Raw genomic sequence first — 25365 nt, 5'->3', positions numbered from 1 at the left:
TTGTCCTATTTATAGAGTACACAAGTCAATGATACAAACCATCTGGGAAGACAGAAACCAGTTGGTATCAAGTAGGTCAAGAAGAGTGCATGTTGGAATCATAGGGTTTGAGTGCTTTAAAGGACTTTGGCAAATATTTAGTCCAACCACCTGATTTTGAAGTTCAAAAAGCTATACCCCAAGAGAAGTGGCATATCCAAGGTTACTCAGTGATTAATCAGGAGAACCAAGATTTGAACCCAAGTCTTCTGACTCCCAAGTCCAGTATTCTTTCCATGCCACCACACTCGTTCCCCATTCATGAGACCATTCCCAGGTGTTTTTTATATATCCTGCAAAAGGCTTGCCAGGACAATGGATATGCAATGATGAGATTGGAATTTTGACTAGTTTTTTTTTTTACCAGTAATAATTTTCAACCTATTTAATTATTGTTTCATTTGTAATGAGTATATTAAATTTTTCCCTGGTGCATTGGCTGCATATTTTTGAGTTATGTAGACAAGCCTAACAAAATTGTCTTTCTGGCAATAAATACACCTCAAAATCTTAATTTCTCATAGCATAAAGACCAAAATATTCAAGAGCATAAAAGTCTCAAGATTCACAAGCTATAAATGTGTTCTTGGCCATAAATTTGGTTGAAAAAAGAAGGGAAAAGGCAAATTTACAGACTTCATACCAGTGTGACAGTTCTCCCTTAAGGTCAGTCTCATGGTACAAACTTGTAGATAGACTGGATGTCTATTTCAATGCTTCAATGCCACAAAGATTTGTGATTTCAACCTCTGCTTGCATGGATCTTTGTTACTCTATAACATGATCTTTGAGAGTTGCTATGGCCAAAAAATTCATTACCCTGAGACCAGCCTGCTAGTTTAAACTGTTCAGAATGGTCTAATCTACATGAAAAACAGCAGATTAGAGTAAACAGCACTTTCACGTTTCTGATGGATCAAGCCAGTCCTTGGACGATAGATGTGTTCCATCACCTGGTGCTACAGGGTAGGATTATATTAGAGCTTTAACTCTCCTGGCATTTGGCCCTTGAGAATTCAGTCACCTTCACATTCCACTAGGATATTGGGTTAGGGTGTTAGTAGAGATACAGCTATACTGTACTTAAAAATTACAAAAAGTTTTCTACTCATCACTTCATTTGATTCTTGCAATAACCTTAGGAAGCAAGTAGTTTTCTCCCCATGTTTTAGGTGAGGAAACAAGGGTGAAGTGACTTGTTCAGAGCTATTCTGTGATACAGTCAGGGCTTGAACTGTCTTTTGACTCCATTAATGTCAATGTTCTTTCCATCACATGCCACTTGTTGATGCTTCCTAGATTGAAGTCTGAACTGGAGATCCAACTAGCACCTCATCCAGCTTGTTAAATCTCCATGTTGGGTTGATAAGAGGAAAAGTAAATTCCATCCTGATAGCTGGTTAATGAAGAGGAGTGTCTGTTTGACATAATGCCTGCCTTTTGTTTGTACACGTTTGTGGTGTATTTGAAAGGCTCTGTGTTTATTTGACAAGGCTTATTTCAATTGTCTAATTGAAAGCAGACCCATAACTTCTGTCAAAGGTAGGTATGGCCCACTTCAAAGGAAGGTCACATGTGTCATTATACAGATCAACCCCAGTTTTTACAGTGAAGAGGTAGTTAATGAGATTTTCTCTTTCAGAGCCAAAATTATTTTTAGATTGAATCCAATGGGTTTGGTTTCTCTGCCCAGTGAATCTAACTATTAACATTCCATTTTGGAAAATGTAACTCAATGATATATCATGATGCCAGTAGCTTCTGTGGATCACCACAGTCACAGGCCAGATGAGAGCTGCACTCTAAGAAGCAAATGGACATAATGTGGAGTTGGTGTACGTCACCCATCCAGGATTTAAAACAAGTAGTCAACTAAGTGACTGTGACTTCACATGCCAAAATTTTTGTTTATTTGTAATGGAAAACTGCAAGAACAAGAGGGGGACTGTATACCAGTGGTATTTAGTCATATTCAAACTCAGAAGAAAACTCAAACCAAGCCATCCTTTGTCTAAGACCAATCTCAAATTCCCAGAAACAAATCTTTAGCAGCCATCTGTTCTTAAACTTCCTTTTTCTTCTCTTCCTTTCCTTTCTCGTCCCTTCCTTCCCTTTCTTTCCCTTCCTCCTTCCTTCCCCTCAATTTCTTTCTGCCTCTGCATGTAGAGAAGAGGAAATGAGAATTGGGGGAATTGAGCAGTGTCTCCAACTGCAACCTTAGAAAAAGGAATCTGTCCACCCTGTGAATGATACTTTATAGACAAGCATTGCCATTGCCATGTTTAGGTCACAAAGCCAAGATGATAGCTGATATGGCCAACACTGACGATACTTCCAGATGGTTTAGTGAGTGTCTCTGGGCTTCCTACCCTTAACCCAGGCCAAACGTCATTGGAACTCTGATTCTAAAGCTTCAGAAAGTTTAATCAACAATTATAAAGTCATCTTAAAGAGCAATACGATATCCTGATAATGACTTCACAGAGAAAATATGTCATCGAAGAATGGATTAAGACAAACATGAAATTAAGTGCTGGTCTACATATTCAAAGCATGAAAGAGATCAAGGCAAGGAAGAAGGAAATTAAAGGGCAGGCCTGATGAATATCAGACAGTGGTCTTAAAATAAAATTAACATATGCTGTCTCTCCCCTTTCTTCACTCCTATTTAATTTTCTTTACTCCTGGGAAGTTGGGCATGTGAGGAAAACCCTGAGTCATGTCTCTATGTGTGGCAACTGGAAACTTCTGAGAAATGTTCTGAATGTAACTTTTAGTTAAACTGCTCAGGGTGGTCTGTCTACATCCTGAGTAGCAGATTAGAGTGAGTGATACTTCAGATGAGAGTGAGTCTCTGATGAATCAAGAAGATAGACCGTGGCTGATTGATTTGACTCGAGAGTTTTGGTTGGAACAGTCTTTGCAATCATTGTGCTGCTTGCTAATTCTTGGGTGACAACCATTTTTGCATTATATTAAAGGTGATTTCTTGTGTTCTACCTTAGCTGAAATAGGTATCTGTTGAAAGTAAAAAGTTAAATGGGATAAAGCTGGAGTTAGATGTAGATTGAGTAAAAAAATTTTTCAGGACAAAGGAAATTTTGTGGTTCCTAAAGATTATGGAAAATTCTTTAGAAGACTGGATGAATTCCCTTCTTTCATTAAAGAGGGCGGGGGACTGTAGATATAGAATATGGCATATTTTGCCAGACAATATTAATGTATAAGGTTAGTTTGCTTAAAATTTTTTCTTTGAAGAAAAATTTTAATGAGGTGGGGGTGGGTTAAAAGTAAATGACAATGATGCAAAGACAAAAAGGAGCAAATAAATTTATTTTTAAAAGGTTTGGAAAAAATTGAACTTACCCAGACAACATTGTGAAAAAATATGAGAACAAAAAGAAGGAATGTTTTATTCAATGAAATATACATTATATTATCTACTATTGGGCCTACATGATGCCATTTTGTCTACAACCAACATTTGGGCATGATGGGATTCTCTTATTCCTTTACATTTTAATTTTCTTCCAAAATTAGAGAGGTAACCTTTTACTTAATAGAAAAGAAAGCTATGTGCTATGCCAGTAATACCAGTCACTTTTTTCCCCTTTGGGGATGGGGAGAAATTGCAGTAAATGGTCGTTTATAGAGATATATTAATATTTTCCTTATTTTAAGCTCTTACAAGGCTAACCTTGTAACATCTGGACAATGAAACGAATACCTTAGAATGAATTGTAGACTATATCACATGAAGCCACAAAAACTGATAGACTAGTTAGAAAAATAGTCAAAACAGTTACATGGCACCATGTAGCAACAGCCATAAATGGCTAAAGCACATCTGTACTGCATTAAAGAAATTCTAGGGAGGAAAAATTCTTGGCCTTTGAGTTAGGAGATAAGGTTTTAATTCTGGCTCAGTCACTCATTTGATGGGTGACCTTGGGTTACTTATTCAATGCAATTCAATACAAATAAGCAAGCATTTATTAAGTACTTACTGTTTGCAAGGGACTGTACTGTGTAAGGATACAAAGATTACAATAAAATAATTCTTGGTCTCAAGGATCTCACATTTGAATTAGAGACATAACTGTCGAAGTCTCTATTTCCTCACCTGTAAAATGAGGAGACTAGATGAGATGAACTCTTACCTCTTTCTCATTCTGATGTTCTACAAACCTCTGATTCAGTTGTTCACTGAAAAACTTTAGCTGAAAACGCTGAGGAATTGACTTAAATAATCTTGGAATGTGTAGACACAACCTTCCTTCCATCCTAACTGTTCAACATTGAGTACTTCAACTTTACTTTTTTAGAATACTTTGCCTCCTTCAAGGTTCAGTTCAGATGCACTCACCTATGGAAAACCTTCAATAATCCCCCAGTGGTTAGTGATCTCTGTGTCTCCATATTATCTTTTATTTACTTATATGTTTGCATATGTTACGTCCTGATAGAAGATAAGTGCTTTAAAGGCTGGGTCTATTTCTCACACTCAACCCCAACCTCTGTTTTTGCCTTGGTATCCCCAGCACCTAGCATAATACCTTGAACACGGTTGTTACTGTTCATTCATTTCCATTGTGTCTAACACTTTGTGACCCCATGTAGGGTTTTCTTGGCAAAGGTACTGGAGTGGTTTTCCATTTCCTTCTCCAGTTTATTTTATAGATAAGGAAACTGAGGCAAACAGAGTGAAGTGACTTGCCCAGGGCTACACACCTAGTACATGTTTGAGGCCAAATTTGAACTCAGGTCTTCCTGACTCCAAGCCAGTGCTCTGTCTACTTAGCTGCCTCACTTGAACACAATAGACTTTAAAAAAAGAAACATATTTTATTGAAATTTTTTTTATTACATCACCTCCATTTCTCACTATAGATTGGACATGCATTATCTGTAAAAACACTAAAATTAAAAATTGAAAAGAAGAAAAACTTCAACAAAACTAACCAACATACTGAAACATTTGATGAAACGTGTAATGTTCCATACCCATGGCACCCCACCTTTGAAAAGAATCAAGAAAAAGTATCATTTCATAATTCTTTGGGGCCAAGGTTGGTCATTATAATTTCACAGCATTCATTTTCAAATGTCTTGTGGCTTCTGCTGTTCATTTACATGATGGAAGTCTGTGCCTTTTATTTTCTTGTTTCTGCTTATATCACTTTGTTGATCAGTTCACAGAAGTCATCCTATATTTCTCTATAGTCATCATATTCAGTATTTCTTACAGCATAGTCATATTTCATAATTTGTTTAGCCATTTCCTCATTTGTTTCCAGTTCTTTGTTGATACAAAAATAAAATGCCCCTATAAATATTTTGGTGTTCCTGGGCCTTTATTTTTGTCACTGATTGCCCTGGGGTAGAATCCTAGCAATCAAAGTTCTGGATGAAAAGATATGGACAACTTAGTCACATGGTTCCAAATTGTCTTCCAGAATGGTTGGACCAATTTACAGCTCCACCGACAATATTTTAGTGTGTTTGTCTTTCCACAAGTCCTTGGACATTGATTATCCTTATTTTAATTAACTTTTTTTGTTTTGTAAGTGTGAAGTAAAACCTCAGCATTATATTAATTTTGATTTTGATTAGTTTTGATTTTTCTTATTATTGAAATTTTCTTATTAAGAATTCATGTGGTTACTAATAGTTTGCATTGTCAAACACTGTATTATTGAGTTCAGTGATTTCTGATTTTTGTCTAATCTGTTCCATTGATCTATGTTTCTATTTCAAAATCGTTTTGATAATTTCTTGGAAGAACCATTTCCTCTTTATTCCTACTTTCCCCCTAATTGTTTAGATGTTTTTGTTCCTACAAATGAAGCTTGCTATTCTTTCTAGCTTTTTAAAATATTCCTTTGGTAGTTGCTCTGATATAGCACTAAATCTTTAAGTTAATTTTTGGTAGTTTTATCATTTTTATTATATTGGCTCAGACTAGCCTTGGGCACTGAATATCTCTCCAACTAAGTAGTTCTTTGTGATAGTCTTCATAAATGCTTGTCAAACTGCAACAATGAAACTAGGAACTTTATTTCCCTGCAGAGCACACAAATGAATAATGTAAGGAAAACACCAAGAGTTTATAAAAATACTACAGCCAAAGCTTTGTTACCTTAGGGTAATTAAAGGTGTTAACTTATATGTCTCTTGATATTATTGTGACAGAAAGAGCCCTGAATTTACGCTAAGAGAAACTGAGTTTAAATCCCTGCTCAGCTGTTTGCTGTGTGACCTTAGATCAGTTACTTTTCCTTTATGGGCCACAGAATCCTAATCTATAAAAGAGGGAGTTGGATTAGATCAGAGATGTCAAACATTTGGACTGTGGGCATCATGGGGCCCACAGCACTCAAAATGTAATTTTAAAATATTTAACAAAATAAATAAAGACACAATGGAACATAGATAATATTACATTTTAAAATTAAGTTGATATGTACCCACAGGGATCCTTAGGTACAGATTTGTGACCCCCATTTCTATTTGACTTTCGCACCATTAGACTAAATGATCTCCAAGGATCCCTCCAGCTCCTACCTGATTCTTCCCAAGACCCATCCGAAAGACGAGCAAACTCACACATTTTCTGTTTTAATTTGTTCCACTGCACTGTCACTTTCAACTTTCTCCTGAGGCTGCTCTTAAAAGAGGCCAATTGCTAAGTGTCTCCAGGCTGAGAAAACTTGATAATGAGCCTGAATGTTGCGTAACCACTTGAGTGAAACACTAGAGAGGAAAGTTCTATCCTGTCTTCTTCTCCAAGAGAAAAAATACAGTTGCAGGAAGATACACTGGTCAGGGACAGACACAGAACTGCTTGAAGACTAATGTATGTGTATTTTCTCTCTTTTGTTTCCCCTCTCCATTCTTACCTTTGGATGGAGAAAATGTGTTTTCTCTCTTTCTTGCCTTTAAATGGAGAATGAAGGATGCAGATTAGCAAGCATTGCTAAAAAAACTGCTAGAGAGATTGGTCTAGAAAGAAGTTATGGAAGAGGCTGGAGTGACGGGGGAGCGGTCACAGAAATTATTCCTTGTAGAATAGGAATTCCTGCTAGGGCTGGGTAACAAGTTGAGATGCAGCCAGGTTAAGGTATTTACATTAGAGTGAAGAGAAAAAGACTTAGTAAATACTTGCTGAATTGAATTGAAATTTTAGAATGAAATGACTGAGTAAAAAAAAAGGCGAAAATTTTTATAACTGAGTACAGAGTTAAAACTGAGTGGGGAGCAGGGAACGAGAAGGAAAAAATAATTATTAATAGTTGGAGAGGAATGATGTTTAAAGTTATTCTAAAATATCTGTGTATATTTAAGGTTTACTTAAGTTTAAGCTGTTTTCATAATAAGTATATTTATATATATATCACTATATTTATATATGTGTGTGTGTGTATATATACACACACATGCACATATATACACAATCATATTATTTTGTTATGTGGTTTGGTCTTTTAGTTGTGTCTGACTCTTTGACCCTGTGGACCATAGCATTTCAATACCATCCTTGGGGTTTTCTTAGCAAAGATACTGGAGTGGTTTGCCCTTTCCTTCTCTCTATATGCCATATAGGGTGTTCCAGAAGCCTTAGTGTAGTAAACTTGCCCAAGACTTTTGGGACACCACATTTATTTGAGGAAGTTAAATGGTGCTATGGATAGAACGCTAGACCTAGAGTCTGGAAGATCTGAGTTCAAATTTAACCCCAGCTACTTACTAGCTATGTGACTCTATGCAAGTCACTTAATCTCTTTCTGCTTCAGTTCCTTTATCTATAAAAATGGAGATAAGAATGGTGTCTAACTCCCTGGCTTGTTGTCAGGATAAAATGAGGTATTTATAAAGTGCTTTGCAAACTTGAAAGTACTATAAAAATGCTAGCTGTTATGTGCATTGCATGTGCATATGTGTATTGTGCTCACCCATGTGCACATGCATATTTAAAGACTTGGAAGTTCCAGGTATATAGAGTTCATGATTGTAAATTTAGACAAACTCATATAGAGATCCATAATTCTTTTGAATCTCAGGACTAATGAGCAGACTATATCTCTGGCACTTTCCCACTATCTCCTTGGGGGAATGTAAATTGAAGGAGAAAAGTCCTAAGTGGGAATAAATCCCTCCTGAGGCTACAGCTATAAAACGTGTAGGGTGATATTTGTTGCTGTTCACTTGTTTCAGTCATGTTCAACTCTTCTTGACCACATTTGGGGTTTTCTTGGCAAAGATACTGGAGTGGTTTTCCATTTCTCTCTCCAGCTTATTTTACAGATGAAGAAAGTGAGGCAAATGGGGTTAAGTGACTTGCCCAGGGTCACGCAGCTAGTAAGTGTCTGAGGTCACATTTGAATTCAGACCTTCTTGACTCTAGGTCTAGCATTGTATCTACCTAGCTGACCCATGTCAGGTGACAATTTATGAAATCAGAAAAACCCATATGAAGTCAGAGGTTTCACTCCTTTTTCTTCCCTATTTCTTCCTTTTTCCCATTCCCCCCAAAACAGCAACAGCTACTAACAAACCAGCTTAGGCAACCATAGGCAACTTTTGGTACCCATCCATGCTGCTTAGAATATTAAAGATTTGTTTTACAAGAATATTGAAAATGTTGTTTGTTAGGACTTTTCATTTGGTAGCATCCCTGCCAAAAAACATTTTTTTCAGCTGTATATTTGCATGCTAAAATGTACCTCACCAGATTTATACAGAAATGCCATTTATGTTAAAAAAAACCAAACCCAACACACAAGCTATATATCCACTCAGCACCAAAAAACTTGATAGTGAGTTGTCTTTTAAAATCACTTAAATCTGTCATTTGTCCTGACTTAAAATTAATGGGCAGAAATTTTCAATATTCATCTTATTACTATAGTACAGTGACTTTAATGGACTACTTATCATTATTATTATATTGAAGTCAGGATGAGCTTCGTTAAAGTTCTGCCTTTGATACCATAACTTCGTGATCCTGGATAAGTCACTTGACTTTTTAATGCTTCAGGCAACACTCTTAAGACCATGAGTTGCCAATATGTATCAGTAGGGGGATTTTCCATTCCTAGAGTTCCCTATGCCAAAGAAATCAGAGATGTGGCCCAAAATCAAATACAAATAATTCTATTTACTATGAGTAAGAGTTTGCACTTATATAGCATTTTCCCCTTAGAATAAGGTGAGTTTATATTAGAATTTTCTTAGGGAAATTTTAAAAACATTATGATTATGTTATTTTAATCTTTACAAAGCACACTACATGCCTTATCTCACTTAATTTTCACAGCATATTTGTTGTTGTTGAGTCGTTTCAGTTGTGTCCAACACTTCGTGACCCCATTTGGGATTTTCTTGGCAAATATACCGGAGTGGTTTCCCATTTCCTTCTCTAGCTCATTTCATAGATGAGGAAACTGAGGCAGACAGGATGAAGTGACTTGCTCAGGATCATGCAGTTAGTAAGTATCCAAGTCCAGGTTTGAACCCAGGAAGAAGAGTCATTGTAACTGTAGGCCCTCCAAAATCATGTATATGTGCTAAAACTCACCAGAAAGAATAATGTCTTTTCCCCATAAACCCTTCCCTCTTCCTAACTCCTGTATTACTGTCCTCTGTGATGCCACCATCCTCTCAGTCACCCAGAATTGAAGTTCGAGTGTCACCCTCATCTCCTCACTCTCGTCCCTCATATCCAGTCAGTATCCTTCTCTGGCTCTGTTTTCTAAATTATTAAATGAAGGCATTGAATTAGATGACCTCTAAAGTTCCTTCTAATTTTAGAAATCTACGATCCTGTCACATCAAAACATTAATGACTACTTTTGAAGAACCTTTACAGTACAATTTTCACAGTATTCAGATTTTTCCTTAAGTAACAGTTGAGTATTTCCCTGGTCATGTAACTCTTGAATCCATTGATCAACGTGAATCAGACCGTGACCTTATTTCAAGCATTTTCTTTACCAATAATGCCATGAAACCAAGACAGTGTCAGAAAAGGCCCCTTGTCCAATGTCAGTTGACAATTACAATGAGAAGCAACTCAGTCTTTTCATGTTCTTCCCACCCCAGCCCCACACACTGCTGGAACAGAATTTACTTACACCTATGTCTACTCATTTATTGGCTCTCTTCTCAAGACATTATCCATAGAATAGAGCTTATTTTTTTCTCTGAGGGGAACGTTAATTAAATAGCTGAGGCCATCATCCAGATAAATAAGAACCTCAACACATTGTTGAGGAAAGAAGATTATTTTGAAGAGCCTAAATTTGATTTAATCACTGTCTGGGTTAAGAAGAATCATTCAACAATTGTTCTCTTGACCATGTCCAAATGATCACAAACATGTTAAATGAAAAATAAAAAATTCAGCCAATTTTCTGAGTGCTTCCCACTAGATGAATATTGTCTGCTTTGTGACTAACAGCTGAATAACTAAATTTTTCACCCTTTAACCACATGGTGGGCAAGGTATGGAGAAAACACACAGAAAGTTCCACTTTTTACGAGTGTGTATGGTGCCATGTAGACCCCTTTGTATCATTCTCTCCTCCCTCTTACCATTGCCTGGATCTCATTAGAAACCATTAGTGATGTAATGGTAAACCTATGGAATCTTAAACATGCTTTTAAAATCCTGTGGAATAAAGATGTCTCCCACCAAACCAAAAATGCAGCAAGAATAGACAAAGTTACATTTCTTTTAAAAATGACTCATTTCATCGTTCCTAAATTGTTTTGACTGAAGCTTCTCAAAATAAACTCTCTGAAATATCTAGCCTTTGATGTCTCTCTTTGAAAAATGTTTCATTTTTTTCAAAGATACTTTACTCACTTTTTTTTTTTTGAGGGTGAGGGAGGATATTTTTTTCTTCTTTTGACTCAGTCTGGTTTTCTTTCCTAGGATGAGATTGGCTTCTTTGAACCACCAGTGTCGTGATATCAAGTAACTGTTAGCCAGAGAGAAAAGCATATTTTAATCCACTTTAGCCCCTATGCAAATGGAATCTATAAAGCAAATACTCAGTGATTTTTAAATTCCCACAAAAAATAGAATTCCCAGAACATTACCAGAAGGAGGATTTGGCCCATTAAGAATAACAAAACAGTTTAGATGTCATGAGAATGCAAGATTAGAGAGACCAGTTAAGCTTAGTCATGATTTCTTAATTCATATGCCATTTCCTAGGCCTTACAACTCCTTTATACTTTCACTATCAAGAATCTTAATCCAGGAGGAGTAATTCAAATCCTTAGGGCTTACATATTACAATTCGTTTGGGATGGCAACTCACCACTAAGATGCTTTTGGGTTCTTTTGTATTCTTGCAGCTAGAAAACTCAATAGTGGTCAATTATTAAGTCCAGGTATGGCCCCTGAAATTACTGGCTCTCAATCAAATTTTTATTGTTTTCTTTCTTTTATTTTACTAGCTTAATAGCCAATTGCCCCAGAAGTGATAAATATGGTGGAGGCATCATTGTGTAGTAGAAAGAGAATTGCATTTGGGTGTAGAGAATCTGGGTTTGATTCCTGTCTCCAACTCATACTACACTTGTGAGCTGCAGCAAGTCACTTTTAACCCCTCTGGGTCTCAGTTTGCTCAAGAGGCCTGTAAGGTCTCTTTCAACTCTAAATCTATGATGCTAAGAATGGTTTATGAGCTGCCATATCTCGCTCTCATTGGTAGATAAAAGTTCATGCTATTATTTACTGTAGGTAACAAATATTATTTTTTTCCTATTGTGAGACCTAATCTAGAAGCACCCTGAACTCAGAAGGTATATATCTAAGGATGAATCATTGAGGATACACAGAGATAGAGGTAGAACAAACATCTGGGGATGGGAAAGATGTGTATCATTCATTGGTCAGAGGGTATATCAGGTATTTCAACTCTGGGAAAGTCAGTGAGCCTTAAAGAATAAAGTGAATTTCATGGGAGATTCATCAGTGGGCACCATTTGAAAAGGAAGAAGCTAAGACTGGAGGAAAATCCAAGTTAGAACCAACATAATGTCTCTGAGCTCAAGGAGTGGGGTTTACAGAGCCCTAGATTTCTTGGTTCCAGGGCCTTATGAGCTCTAGAGGTCTAGGTACCAACTAAGGTAATAACTCAGGTACACGAACCGGCTTCACCATAATATTTTCTGTCTTCGGACCTGGGCCAGAGACAACCAAAAAAGCCTGGCTTTTTCTAGTGAATTTAATTCAAACAAAGCAACAACTCAAAGACAAGATGGACGAAAGTCATCAAACATTATGATAAAGTAATAAGCAACTGCTTTTGTTGTTTAGCTGTTTCTGTACTGTCTAATCTTCACGACTCCATTTTGGGTTTTCTTGGCAAAGACACTGGAGTGGTTTGCCATTTCTTTCTCCAGTTCATTTTGTAGACAAGGAAACTGACACAAACTGAGGCAAACAGAGTGAAGTGATTTGGGTCACACATCTACCGTGTCTAAGGCTGGATTTGAACTCAGGAAGATGAGTCTTCCAGATTCCAAGCCCACTGCTCTATCTCCTGCACTATCCAGCTGCCCCTGCAACAAGCAACTGCTAGGAGTCAGTATAGAGAGGCAAAGGAAGGAAATCTTTGGAAGCCAGATAGGAAAGTACTTTTCTTATCCAAAAAGCTATGGAATAAGGACATGGTTATGTGGTCAAAAAGTCTTGTGTGAGAATAAGTTACTTCCTGACAGTATAAAAATGGAACTCCCACAGTTGTTAATTTTTAAAAAATTATTAATGGAAAATAGAAAATTAATTGTGCGTACCCACCATGATAAGGACTCTCCAATCTATCCTTCACTAAGCTATCAAGTCGATCATCCTAAAGAGCAGGTTTAATCATGTTACTCCTCTTACTCAATCAACTCCAATGGTTCTCTATCATCTCTGAGGTCAAATACAGAGTCCTCTGTTTGACTTTTACCTCCCTTCATAACCTGGCTCCTTTCCACCTTTCCAGTACTTCTGTGCCTTAGTCTGAGAGTGCCAGATCTGGGCTAAAATTCTATCTTTTTCAAGGTTTTCCTGATCTCCCTTGATGTTTCCCTTTAAGTGTTTTCCATTTAGGATTATCTCCAATTTGTTCTATCTGTATCTGCTATGTCCTTGGTTGTTTACATGTTGTTTTCCACCAGTAGACTGGAAACTTCTTGTGAGCAAAGAATGGTTTGTTTGGTTTTTTTTTGGTTTTTGCCTTTCTACCATGTTGCTGGCACACAGTAGGTGCTTACTAGATGCTTGTTGACTTGATTCATCAGAGATGGATCTGTGGTATGTCAGTGGTTTCCATATCCCCCAACTCAAATGCTGGTACCCTTCCTCTCTACTGACCTTATATTTAATTGTCTTCTGTTTATTTGCATTTATTCTCTTTTACTTATATAAATCCCTGTTGTCTTCCTATCAGAATATAAGGTCATTGAGAATAGTGAGAGTTTCTTTCTTTGTATTTCTATTCCTAGTACCTAACACAGTGCCTGGCATATACTATATGATTAATCAATGCTTGTTGATTGATCCTATTTTCAACCAAAGTCACATTTTGAAGTAACAATTATCATACAATTCTTCTACCCATCATGTAAGACAATCCCTCCTTTATTTGTTCTGAAACTATCTCATTCAACATTCCAAAGGATCATCTAAACTTACATTCCAGCAATTGGTGAACCAGTTGATACTCTCCTTCATCAAGTTCTTTTCATGGTTGTATAAATTTTAATCATATTCTCTCTCAGCCTTAGACCTTCCAGAGAACGCTTTTAGTCTGTCTTCATGCCACAGCCTATCTAATCAATTAACAAACCCGTATTAGGCACCTACTCTGTACTGGTCACTCTGCTAGCACTGTGGATACAAAAGAAAAAAAAAGAATGTCCCTATCCTCAAGGAACTTATTTTCTAACAGTCAAAATAACTTTTACATATATAAATATACATTTTCAACCGCTGGATTATTTTGATACCGTTCTCTAGCTCTATTTTATTTCCATTATTTTTTTTTCTTAAATAGAGAAAACCAAAAATATATTTAGGATTCTAAATGTAGCTACTCTGTAATTTAAAAAAAATAGAAAAAAATATTGTACTTTCTGTTTTATTGCTAGTATTTTCTTGATAGCATTTAGCATTTTCTAAAAATGCTAAGAATCCTCAGTGGAAAGGAGTGAACAAAGTAAGGGTAGCTTCATGTTAATTACTATGTCTTCAGCCAGAAAATGTCCACTTCCCCCTAAGCTTTGTTTCCAGTCTTTAATCAAATTATCATGACAGAGTAACAACATACGCACACATACGCACATATACATACACACACAATCTCATAGTCATTTCATCTTGTGGTTTTTTTTCTAGTATTTAAAGTGAAATTCATCAAATGATTTTTGAAGGTCTGCATTTCTTATGTGCCTATCAATCAGTAGTCCCCACTCTTAAAGTATCTTAATAACTAGCAGAACTGGATTATTCAAGTATTTAAAAAATCTAATTAAAGTATTGATCACATATTGAAGAAGTAATTATAAAAATTCTCGAGTTACAGACAGAAAATATTTTGCAGATGTAATGTAGATAATCTGAAAATAAGAGAGATTTAAATGCATGTGTTTTAGCTCTTCTCCAGGATGGCTGTGACGCTTCAATTTATTAGAATACGGTGAATGACAACAATACTGTTACCGTTAGATATGTAAACTATCAGGCTCTAATTTTCCTTTTTTGAGGAGATTTTTATTACCTGAACCTTCTTTAAGTAAAGTAAGGATTTATCTTTTAGTGCTGTCATTTGGAATTGGTTATTTAAGTTTGGGCAATTTTCACAATTATGTAATTAACGTAAATATCTCTAGTGATATAATAGCCAAATGTCATTTTATAATTACACTGGAAAATTATTCAGTGCGTTGGCTCTTTCCATACTTTTAGTCCTTGATAAGTTTAATCATTAATATTCAGCCCAATTCTTAGAGACCAGACTTATCAATCTGAGGAAAGGCACTCTAGACAAATGTATGTGAAGAATAAGGAGAATTTGTCCAAGTTTTCAGGTTGTTCCTCATATACTTCTTTTTAAAAGGGGGAAATTTTGAATCTTTAACAATTTTTACATTATTATCATCTCCCCATCCCCCCATCTCTTCTTACCTTACCACAGAGAATTCTTCTTTGTAACAGTACCTCTTAGCCAACTAGTGGCAATACCTAAAGGCTTATGCCTTCTTCAACATTCGTGTTCCATCACCTTTCTGACAAGAGTAGGAAATCTGCATCCTTACTGGCTCTTTCAAGTTGTACTTTCTTTTTTTTTTTAATTTAAATTTTTTAAAATTCTTTTTTCAATTTTTTTTTAGATATTATCCTTCCTTTCCATTCCTACTGGCATCAGCTTTCAGGCCTTATTGATTTTTTCCATGAATTATTTCAAAATGCTCTAACTGAGCTCTTCCCTTGTAATTTGTCTTACTTCTAACCTTTCTTGGATACCACTACTAGATATTCTTCCAAAAAATGTTCCTTTCAAGGAGAGCATTGTGCCTCAATGGAAATAACACTAACCTGAGAATTGGGAGCCCTGGGCTCTGATTCTACAGTATTAGTCAAAAGCTTCCTTAAAGATTTTATTTTTGGGCGCAGGGGTGGAGCAATTGGGGTTAGGTGACTTGCCCAGGGTCACACAGCTAAGTGTCTGGAGCTATATTTGAATTCAGGTCCTTGTAACTCCAAGACTGGTGCTCTATCTACTACACCACCTGGTACCTCTTCCTTAAAGGCTTTACTGAAGGATTAAAGGTAAAGAATTTCACCACCGCCAATGATGGAGGACTATGAGTACAGAAATACAGAACCAAGCACTGATAGGTTTGATATGGCCTTATTTTCTCTTCTAAAGAAACCTAGGGGGGACAGCTAGGTGGCTCAGTGGATAGAGCACTGGTTGTGGAGTTAAGAGGACCTGAGTTCAAATGTGGCCTCAGACACTTGACATTTAATAGCTGTGGGACCCTGGCTAAGTCACTTAACCTCTATTTACCTAATCCACTGGAGAAGGAAATGAAAACCACTCCAGTATCTTTGTCCAGAAAACCCTAGGGACAGTATTACCATGATGTGGTCCACGGGGTTACAAAGAGTCAGACATGCCTGAACTAGTGAACAATAACAACCTGGCCTTGAAGATGGCTTTCTCCACTGCTCCATGCTGCCTCAAAATGAATGAATGAATGAATGAATGAATGAATGAATGAATACAAGATAATCTGAGGAAGAGGAAGCAACAGCAACAGAGGATATTAAGAAAGCCTCAAGTAGGAGGTAGTGTTTGAGGTGAGTTTTAAAGGAAGGAAAATTTCTTCAAGGCAGAGTTAAGGAAGGAGTGCACTACAGCCTCGGGGGTCTAAATGTACAGGGATGGAGTAGCTAAAGGCAAGCTTGACTGGATTGTGGGGTGTGTGAAGGGATAAAGCTGGAAAGGTAGGTTGGAACTAGGCTGCCAAGGGCTTTAGATGCCAAACAGAGGGATTTTATATATGATCCTGGGGATATTGAGGAGTCACTGAAATGTATTGAACAGAGAAGTGATATATATACAGGCATATGTTTGGTAGCTGTATGAAGAAGAGATTGGAGAGGAAGGAAAAACAGGGCATGTCTATTAAAGAAAAAAGGTTTAATAATCATGTTCCCAGAAAAATTACGAAGGCCTTCCCAAACAAAATACAGTGAATTTAGAGACAAAACTCTTAGATCTTCCTAAGGGGGAATTATGAAGTAAAAGAAGATCCCAGGCTACTTGATTAGATAAAGGAGAAAATGAAGATTGTGAAGGTAATGATGCTAGATTAGAGCCAGAAAGCACTTCAAAAATGATCTCACGTGTCAGGGCACTTCAAATGGAGTTTCTGATCAGGGGTGCCTTTTGTGAAGGACTTTGTATCTCTAGCACCTGGCCTAGCTCATAAACTTGCTCATTGATTGATTAGTAATACAGTGCTATGTGCTGGAGTTAGAAAGGAAAGTAAAAAACAAAAAAACAAGAAAAAAAACAGTCCCTGTTCTCCAAGAGTGTTCACAGTCTAATAGGGGAAGCAACATGGAAATAATTTTATATCCATTCAAGATAACCCTGAGCAAGTCACTTAGCTTCCATTTGCCACAGTTTCCTCACCTGTAAAATAGGGATCGTAATAGCCCCTACCTCCTAGGGTGGTTAGGAGGATCAAATGAGGTAATCATCTATAAAGCCCTTGACACGGTGTTGTTGTTCATCTGTGTTGGGCTCTTCACCCCATTTGGGATTTTCTTGGCAAAGATGGTTTGCCATTTCCTTCTCCAGTTCATTTTACAGATGAGGAAACTGAGGCCAACAGGGTTAAGTAACTTGCCTAGGGTCACACAGCTAGTGACAAAGGTTGCATTTGAACTCAGGTCTTCCAGGCCTGGTGCTCTATCCAGTGCTCCATCAGGTTGCCCCATTTAGCCTTACTAAGCCTCCTTTTCTTAACCTGTAAAATTAGAGGATTAAACAAGATGACCTCTGAGGTTTCTTGCAGCTCTAACTTTATGTTCCAATAATTAGATATTCTTTGAGGACCTTTGTAGCTCTGAATCTTTGTCCTGTGGCTGAGCTTTTGAGTCTGGGTGCCTGAGAGGATGGTGATTGGCCACTATCAGAAACTGAGGGATCAGCAAGGGGAGGGGGTTTGATAATGAAGGTGAGTTTGGAGTTAAACAGATTTGGTTCAACCAACATTTATTAAATGCTTCAAGGCGGTAGGCAATGTGATGGAGTAGAGAGCCGACCTTGGAGTCAGGAGGGTCCTGTGTCTGACTCCTATTATCTGTGTGATCACAGGGTAAGGGTGATTTGTTCTGTGAAGTCTGGATTCAGTCAAAAGGCCCCACTTGAGGACCCAGAGGGCCACATGTGGCCTGGAGGTAGCAGGTTCCCCAAGCCTGTCATAGGTCCAAGAGGCCTTGGCTAATCCATATGGGTAGAGGGAGTTTCTGTACCATGAGTTATCTACATGGATGAAATCATACACCAGCCACCTCTCCCCAACCCATTAAAAAAGAAAAAAGAAGACTAGTATATCCTGGGCTAGGTTCTAGAGATACGAAGACAAAAATTAGGGGTTTGCTTACACTGGAAAAGCAGGCATTTGCTTGCTTTCCACATGCTTACATTTGACTGGGGAGCTGGAGAACGGGAGTCAGAAGTGCCAGAGTCCGGAAGACAAGGGTTTCCTTTCCTTCTCCTCTTCCTCCACTGGGAAGGAGTATTTTGCAAAGCAGTACGCTTACTTTAGAGCGTCTGGGCTGGCGATATCCCAGTCAGTTCTACATCCCAAGAAGGAAAACATGCCCGATAGACAAACTCCAAGAACCTTTTTTGGTGGCTGGTATTTATTCATCCTTCTTGTCAGTGGGCAACAGGGGCAGGTATCTGGTTTTCATTACAGAAGTACAGTTATGGCTTAGTTGATGTGAATGGATAATCACCACATCTGAACTGAAATTACACTGAGTCTAAACAGAGGGCTCTGTGGCATTCTCCTCACTAAAAAGCTGTCAAGTTTGGCACTCTTGCTTCGTCACAGTCAAACATTTTCTTAGCCATATTAGGTTATATGGAAATCGGCCAATATTACGCATGGTGTGTGAACACATTTTCTATATCAAAGCAGGAGCTTTTTTTTTCCCTGCAGGTTGAAAAGGAGCAAAGATTAGGGAAGTTCTTTTTGGTGAGTATGTTTTTGGAACTCTTCTGCTCAAATGTTAACTTTTGGATGAAATACTTACTCCAGGGCAGAGGAGGGAAAATACCTGAAGAATAACAATTGGAGTTGAGACAATTTTTTAAAAAATAAAACTTAATAAGAGTCCTATCCTCACTGAGATTAAGCAGGACTTGGGCTGCTTTTCTGTTTTTGAAAAGCTGACTTCTCTTTTTTTCTTAAAATTATTTAAAAAATTTTTAATTCATGTGATAAAACACATTTTCGTAATATAGTATAATGAAAAAATGATTGTAATCTTTAAAAAATAAACATTCTTTACTGCTATTTTTAGGATTTCATCTTCCTCCCAAGGTTGAGGGAGAGACTACCAAAGGGCTACTAGATACCGTAATCTATCTGTGATTATATTATAGGATCCTAGATTTAGAGCTGGAATAGACCTCAGAGATCGTGTTGTCCATATTCCTTCATTTTAGAGATAAGCAAATTGAGGCATAGAAGTGAATTGCCCAAGGTGACACAGCTAGTACTTGGAAGAGCTGGATTTGAACTCAGCTCCTATGACCCCCAAACCTAGCACTGTTTTCATTATACCATACCGTTTCCCAAATTATATCATTTAATGCTCTCCTTGGTTAACACATTGGAACTGAAAACATTAGCTGATTTGAGGAGACTTCCAGGTCAAAGAGGCTCATTAATTGTTGTTGGTTTTTTAAAAAATAAATTAGTTCTCTCTCATCTTACACAAGACAGCTAGGTGGTGCAGTGGATAGAGCTCTGGACCTGGAGTCAGGAATTTTCTTAAATTAAAATCTGGCCTCAGACCCTTACTAGACCAGGCAAATCAATGAACCCTGTTTGCCTCAGTTTCCTCATCTGTAAAAGAAGCTGGAGAAGGAAATGGCAAACAACTCCAGTATCTTTCCCAAGAAAACCCTAAACAGGGTCATAAAGAGCCAGACACAACTTAAAAATGACTGAATAATAATAGAGAACATCTTACCCAGGCTAGAAATTTAGGAACAACTTAGCCAGGTCTCACAGAGAAGTTTTGATTTTCTCGGTTTACCCCTCCTGGCCAATCTGCCCCTCCTTAGGCAACTTAGCACTCCCCTAACCTACCCTCCCCATACATGTGCATGTTCAGAGGTTCACCTCGTTAATACCTAATTTAGTGAGGACATCTAATCAGCTTAGCACACTGTAGCTCAGAAGGATCCATCAGCCTCAACTTCCCCAGGATTAGAAATCATCGGTGTTTGCTGTGGCCTGACACTCATGGATACCTGAAAAGCAACTGAATTCAAATTTGATATATCGAAGTCCATAGCACTTTACTTATTTGGTTAGAAGATGGTGCTTGTAAGGCTAAAGCCCATCCACAAACTATGATAATAATAATATTATTGTGAAAGTTCTGGGGGATATAAGATGAAGAAACGTGTACAACTGAACAAAGCCATGTCATCTCTGTCCTCTTGGAGATAAGCCAAGGTAGGAAATAAAATTTCATAGGACAAAATGCAATGTCCTTACATGAAAGTCCTACTATTATACATTTCCAGACTTCTATCAGAAAAAAAAAAATAGCACCTCTGTCTTTCTCCTGGCAGGCCCTTCTATTTTGGTTTGTTATGGCATTCAAGAGCTCTCTTTGATGCTTTTGTGGTTAATGGACTTGACTATTGAATCTGAGAAGGCTTAGCCATCTCCCCACTAATTACTGGTACCCCCTGGTGGCCAGAAATTGAGCTGAGGAATTTTTTCCATAGAAGGAACAGGGGTTTAGGAGCTTTCCTTTTTCTTTTTCTTTCCTTTTTTCTTTCTTTCTTTCTTTCTTTCTTTCTTTCTTTCTTTCTTTCTTTCTTTCTTTCTTTCTTTCTTTCTTTCTTTCTTTCTTTCTTTCCTTCCTTCCTTCCTTCTTTCCTTCTTTCTTTCTTTCTTTCTTTCTTTCTTTCTTTCCTTCTTTCTTTCTTTCTTTCTCTCTCTCTTTCCTTCTTTATTCCTTCCTTCCTTCCTTCTTTCTTTCCTTCTTTATTCCTTCCTTCCTTTCTTCCTTCTTTCCTTCTTTTTCTTTCTGTCCTTTTTAAAAAATCTTCAAGATTTTTTTGTTTAGCATTTTATTTTTCTCCAATTACATGTAAAAACAATTTTTAACATTCGTTTTTAAAACCTTGAGTTCCAAATTCTCTCCCTTCCTCTTTCTTTATTCCCATCATTGAGAAGGCAAGCAATTCAATATAGGTTATACATGTGTAATCACGTAAAACGTTTTCATATTGGTCATGTTGTGAAAGAAAACACAGACCAAAAAAAAAAAAAACAACTTAAGAAGAATAAAGTTTAAAAAGTATGCTTCACTCTGTATTCAGACACCATCAGTTCTTTGTTTGGAGGTGGATAGCACTTTTTATCATACGTCCTTCCAAGCTCTCTTACTTGTATTGCTGAGAATAGTTAAGTCATTCACAGCTGTTTATCTTACAATATTGCTGTTACCTTGGACACAGTACATTTCACTTTGCATCAACTCATGTAAGTCTTTCCAGGTTTTTCTAAAAGCATCCTGCTCATCATTTTTTATAGCACAATAGTATTCCGTCACTATCATATTAGCATAATTTTGTTGAACCATTTTCCAATTGATGAGCATCAGTTCAATTTCTAATTCTTTACTACCAGAAAAGAATTGCTATAAATATTTTTGTACATATAGATCCTTTTCCTTTTTGTTTTTTATCTCTTTTTTTGATGCAGATCTAGTAGTGGTATTGCTAGGTCAAAGGGTCTGCATGGTGTTATAGCCCTTTGGGCATAGTTCCAAATTGCTCTAAAGAATAATTGAATCAGTTCGCAGCTCCACTAACAGTGTATTAATGTCCCATTTTCTCCATATCCCCTCCAACACTTATAATTTTCCTTTTCTGTACTATTAGCCAATCTAATAGGTATGAGATAGTACCTCAGAATTGTTTTAATTTGTGTTTCTCCAATTCATAGTAATTTAGAGCATTTTTTTTCATATGGCTATAGATAGCTTTTATTACTTCATCTAAAAATTGTTGATATCATTTGATCATTTATCAAGTGGGGACTGGTTCTTATTTTTATAAATTTGACCTAGTTCTTCATATATTTGAGAAATGTGGCCTTTTATCAGAGAAATTTGCTTCAAACTTTTTTCACAGTTACAAATGCTAAATGCATTTCCCTCCATTCTATTCTGCATTCGCCTCCCCCTTTATTCTATTATCTCGCTCCTTTCACCTTGTCCTTTCTTAAAAGTGTTTTGCTTCTGACTACTGCCTCCCCCAATCTGCCCTCCTTTCTGTCACTTCTCCCCCTTCTTTTATCCACTTCCCCTCCTACTTACCTGTAAGGTAAGATAGATTTCTATACTCAACTGAATGTGTATTTTATTTTGTCTTTGAGTCAGTTCTGATGAGAGTAAGGTTCACTCACTATTTCCTACCACCCCCATCTTCCCTTCCATTGTAAAAGCTTTTTCTTACCTCTTTTATGTTAGATAATTTACCCCATTCTACATCTTCCTTTTCTTTTCTTCCAGTGTATTCCTCTTATTCATCACTTAATTTTAGTTTTTAGATATTATCCCTTCATATTCAACTCACACCTATGCCCTCTGTCTGTATATACTCCTTCTAACTACTCTAATAATGAGAAAGTTTTTACGAATTATAAGTATCATCTTCCCATGTAGGAATGCAAACAGTTTAACTTTATTAGGTTCCTTATGATTTTCCTTTCCTTATTACCTATTTATATTTCTCTTCAGTCTTGTATGTACAAGTCAAATTTTCAATTCAGCTTTGGTCTTTTCATCAAGAATGCTTGAAAGCCTTCTATCTCATTGAATGTTCATTTTTCCCCTGAAGGATTATACTGGGTTTTGCTGGATAGGTGATATTTGTACTTTTGCACTCCAGAATATCATATTCAAGTCCTCTGATCCTTTAATGTAGACGCTGCTAAATCTTGTGTTATTCTGACTATGGCTCCATGATACTTTAATTGTTTCTTTATTGTTGCTTGCAGTCTTCTCTTCTTGACCTGGGAACTCTGGAATTCAGCTATAATATTCCTGAGAGTTTTCATTTTGGGATATTTTTGAGGGGTGATTGAAGGGTTCTTTCAATTTCTATTTTACCCCCTGGTTCTAGAATATTAGGGTAGTTTTCCTTGATAATTTCTTGAAAGATGATGTCTAGGCTCTTTTTTAGATCATGACTTTCAGATAGTCCAATAATTCTTAAATTATGTCTTCTGGATCTATTTTCCAAGTCAGTTGTTTTTCCAATGAGTTATTTCACATTATCTTCTATTTTTTTCATTCCTTTGGTTTTGTTTCATTGTTTCTTGATTTTTCATGAAGTCATTAGCTTCCATTTGCTCCATTCTAATTTTTGAGGCATTATTTTCTTTAGTGAGCTTTTTCACCTCTTTTCCCATTTGGCCAATTCTACTTTTTAAGGAGTTTTTTTCCTTCAGTGAAGTTTTGTGCCTCTTTTTCTCTGTTTGGCCAGTTCTGCTTTTCAAGGCATTGTTCTCCTCATTGATTTTTTGTACCTCTTTTACCATTTAGCCTATTCTGTTTTTCAAGGTATTATTTTGTTTAGGGTTTTTTGTTTGTTTGTTTGTTTTTTGCATATGTGTCTCCTTTAACAAGCTGCTGACTCATATTTCATGATTTTCTTGCATCACTCTCATTTCTCTTCCCAATTTTTCTTCTATTTCTCCTACTTGATTTTCAAAATCCTTTTTGAGCTCTTCCATGGCCTGAGACCAATTCATATTTTTCTTGGGGGCTTTGGATGTTGGAGCCTTGACTTTATTGTCTTCTTTTAAGCATGTGTTTTGATCTTCCTTGTCACCATAGTAACTTTCTATGGTCAGAATTTTTTCTGTTGTTTGCTCATTTTTTCAGTCTATTTCTTGACTTTTAACTCTATGCTAAAGTGGGGTTTGCTTCCAGAGTGGAGGGCTCACTGTCCCAAGCTTCAGGGGTTTTATGCAGCTGTTTTCAGAGATACTTCTAGGGACCTATAAGTTTTTAGTTCTTCCAAAGTTACATGATCTAAGAGTTGCATTTATTACTCTCCTAGACTGTGCTCTGGTCTGTAAGTGACCACAAGCATCTTATCTGCCCTGAAACTGTTAGGATGTTCTCTGATCCGCTGTGGCCACAAGCTTTGCTATGCTAGTGCTCCTTCTCACCCTGAGGTTGCCACCCAGGACTACAATCTAGATTTAAGTATGGGCAAAGCAACAGAGTCCTGCTCCCATTGCCAGCAAAGAGAACCTTGTAATCTCCTTCTGACCAGTTGTTCAACCCCCTTAGCACCGTGGGCTTTTCCTGTACTGATGCTTTTACACATCCAGACCCTACCTAAATAAAACTGCTTTGTTGAGACTGTGATTAATCTTCCAACTTTTTGGCCTAGAATAGGTCCAACAGATCTAAAGCTGAGGGATTATCTGGTGCAATCTCCTCTTTTTACGGATGAGTAAACTGAGGCTGAGTGAGATGAAACCACTTGGCCAAAGTCACAGTGCTAAGGAGTGGTAGAACCAAGGTGAGAGCCATTCCCTGGGCCAAGATGTGCCTGGCTGCTTGCTGCTACTGCACTGTGAACAGCCGTCATATTCCTCCTCAGAATGCTGACCACCCACCAGTGAGGTGAGAATAGCTATCCTTTTAAAATTTCTGTCTTTTCACTATTTATCATGGGCTACACCAGGAAATAAATATGAGGAAAAGTGGGAATAGATAGAAAAACAAGACATCTGGTCAACCCTGACATCAAAATGAGTTTTATCCAATTCAGCTTCCAAACCAACAATCCAAACCAAGAAGCAATTATGAAGGGCCTCCTGGGTCCAAGGTGACAGAGATGCAAAGACTTAATGAAAATGAGCCCATTCCTTCCACAAGTTTACATCCTACTGACTGAATTGAGCAATTTTCTTTTTCTTTCTGTCCTTACTGTGGTGTGTTTCCCACTATGTCTTGGAAGCACTAAATTGAGAGCTCATGGCATTTTTAGATTGATCTTTAGACTGAATGATTTGTTTTTCTTTTACTGTTTTCTCCGTTTACTCATTTTTTATTCTTCAAACATATTGTGGCATAATCACTTTATTATGTTCCAAAGTACCATATTAAAGCTTTTTTTTTTCCTGTAAAACATTCTCAGGAAAATATGTTCAACACTTCCTCTTGGTGTGCTTCTGCAGATGCAGGACCTGCTGTGCAGTGGGCTCATACCAGCTGTATCTAAGGGCTAAGATGGAATTCGAAAATAGACCTTTCATACTAATTGGCTCTTTTATGACAGGAAAATATTAATAATAAAGGGAAAGAACTCTCATAGCTGCTTGACTGAATTAATTGTTGTGTTTTTTAAAAATTTAATTCAGGCCAAGGAGTTGTGCAAACATGCAAATATTTATTAAATATTGTGGGGAAGGAAATCTACGATTTCATCTTGGGTAGGGAAGGTCTAGTGAGGAAGCTCCCTTCCT

General features: G+C 37.1%; 1 protein-coding gene across 13 annotated transcripts in view; it reads left to right on the top strand.

The window, feature by feature from the left end:
• Positions 1-25365, top strand: part of CALD1 (caldesmon 1) — a 268202-nt gene that overhangs the window by 70442 nt on the left and 172395 nt on the right. For 2 of the 13 annotated variants that reach the window (XM_072652682.1, XM_072652674.1), the window contains exon 2: positions 18787-18822. The exons of the other annotated variants lie outside the window; for them this stretch is intronic. The gene's annotated coding sequence lies outside the window, so the exon portion shown is untranslated. The remainder of the gene's footprint in view (positions 1-18786; positions 18823-25365) is intronic. 13 annotated transcript variants of the gene reach the window in all.

This window comes from Notamacropus eugenii, chromosome 3, assembly GCF_028372415.1.
Source record: "Notamacropus eugenii isolate mMacEug1 chromosome 3, mMacEug1.pri_v2, whole genome shotgun sequence".
NCBI lineage: Eukaryota > Metazoa > Chordata > Mammalia > Diprotodontia > Macropodidae > Notamacropus > Notamacropus eugenii.
This window is presented reverse-complemented; position numbering and strand designations above follow the sequence as displayed.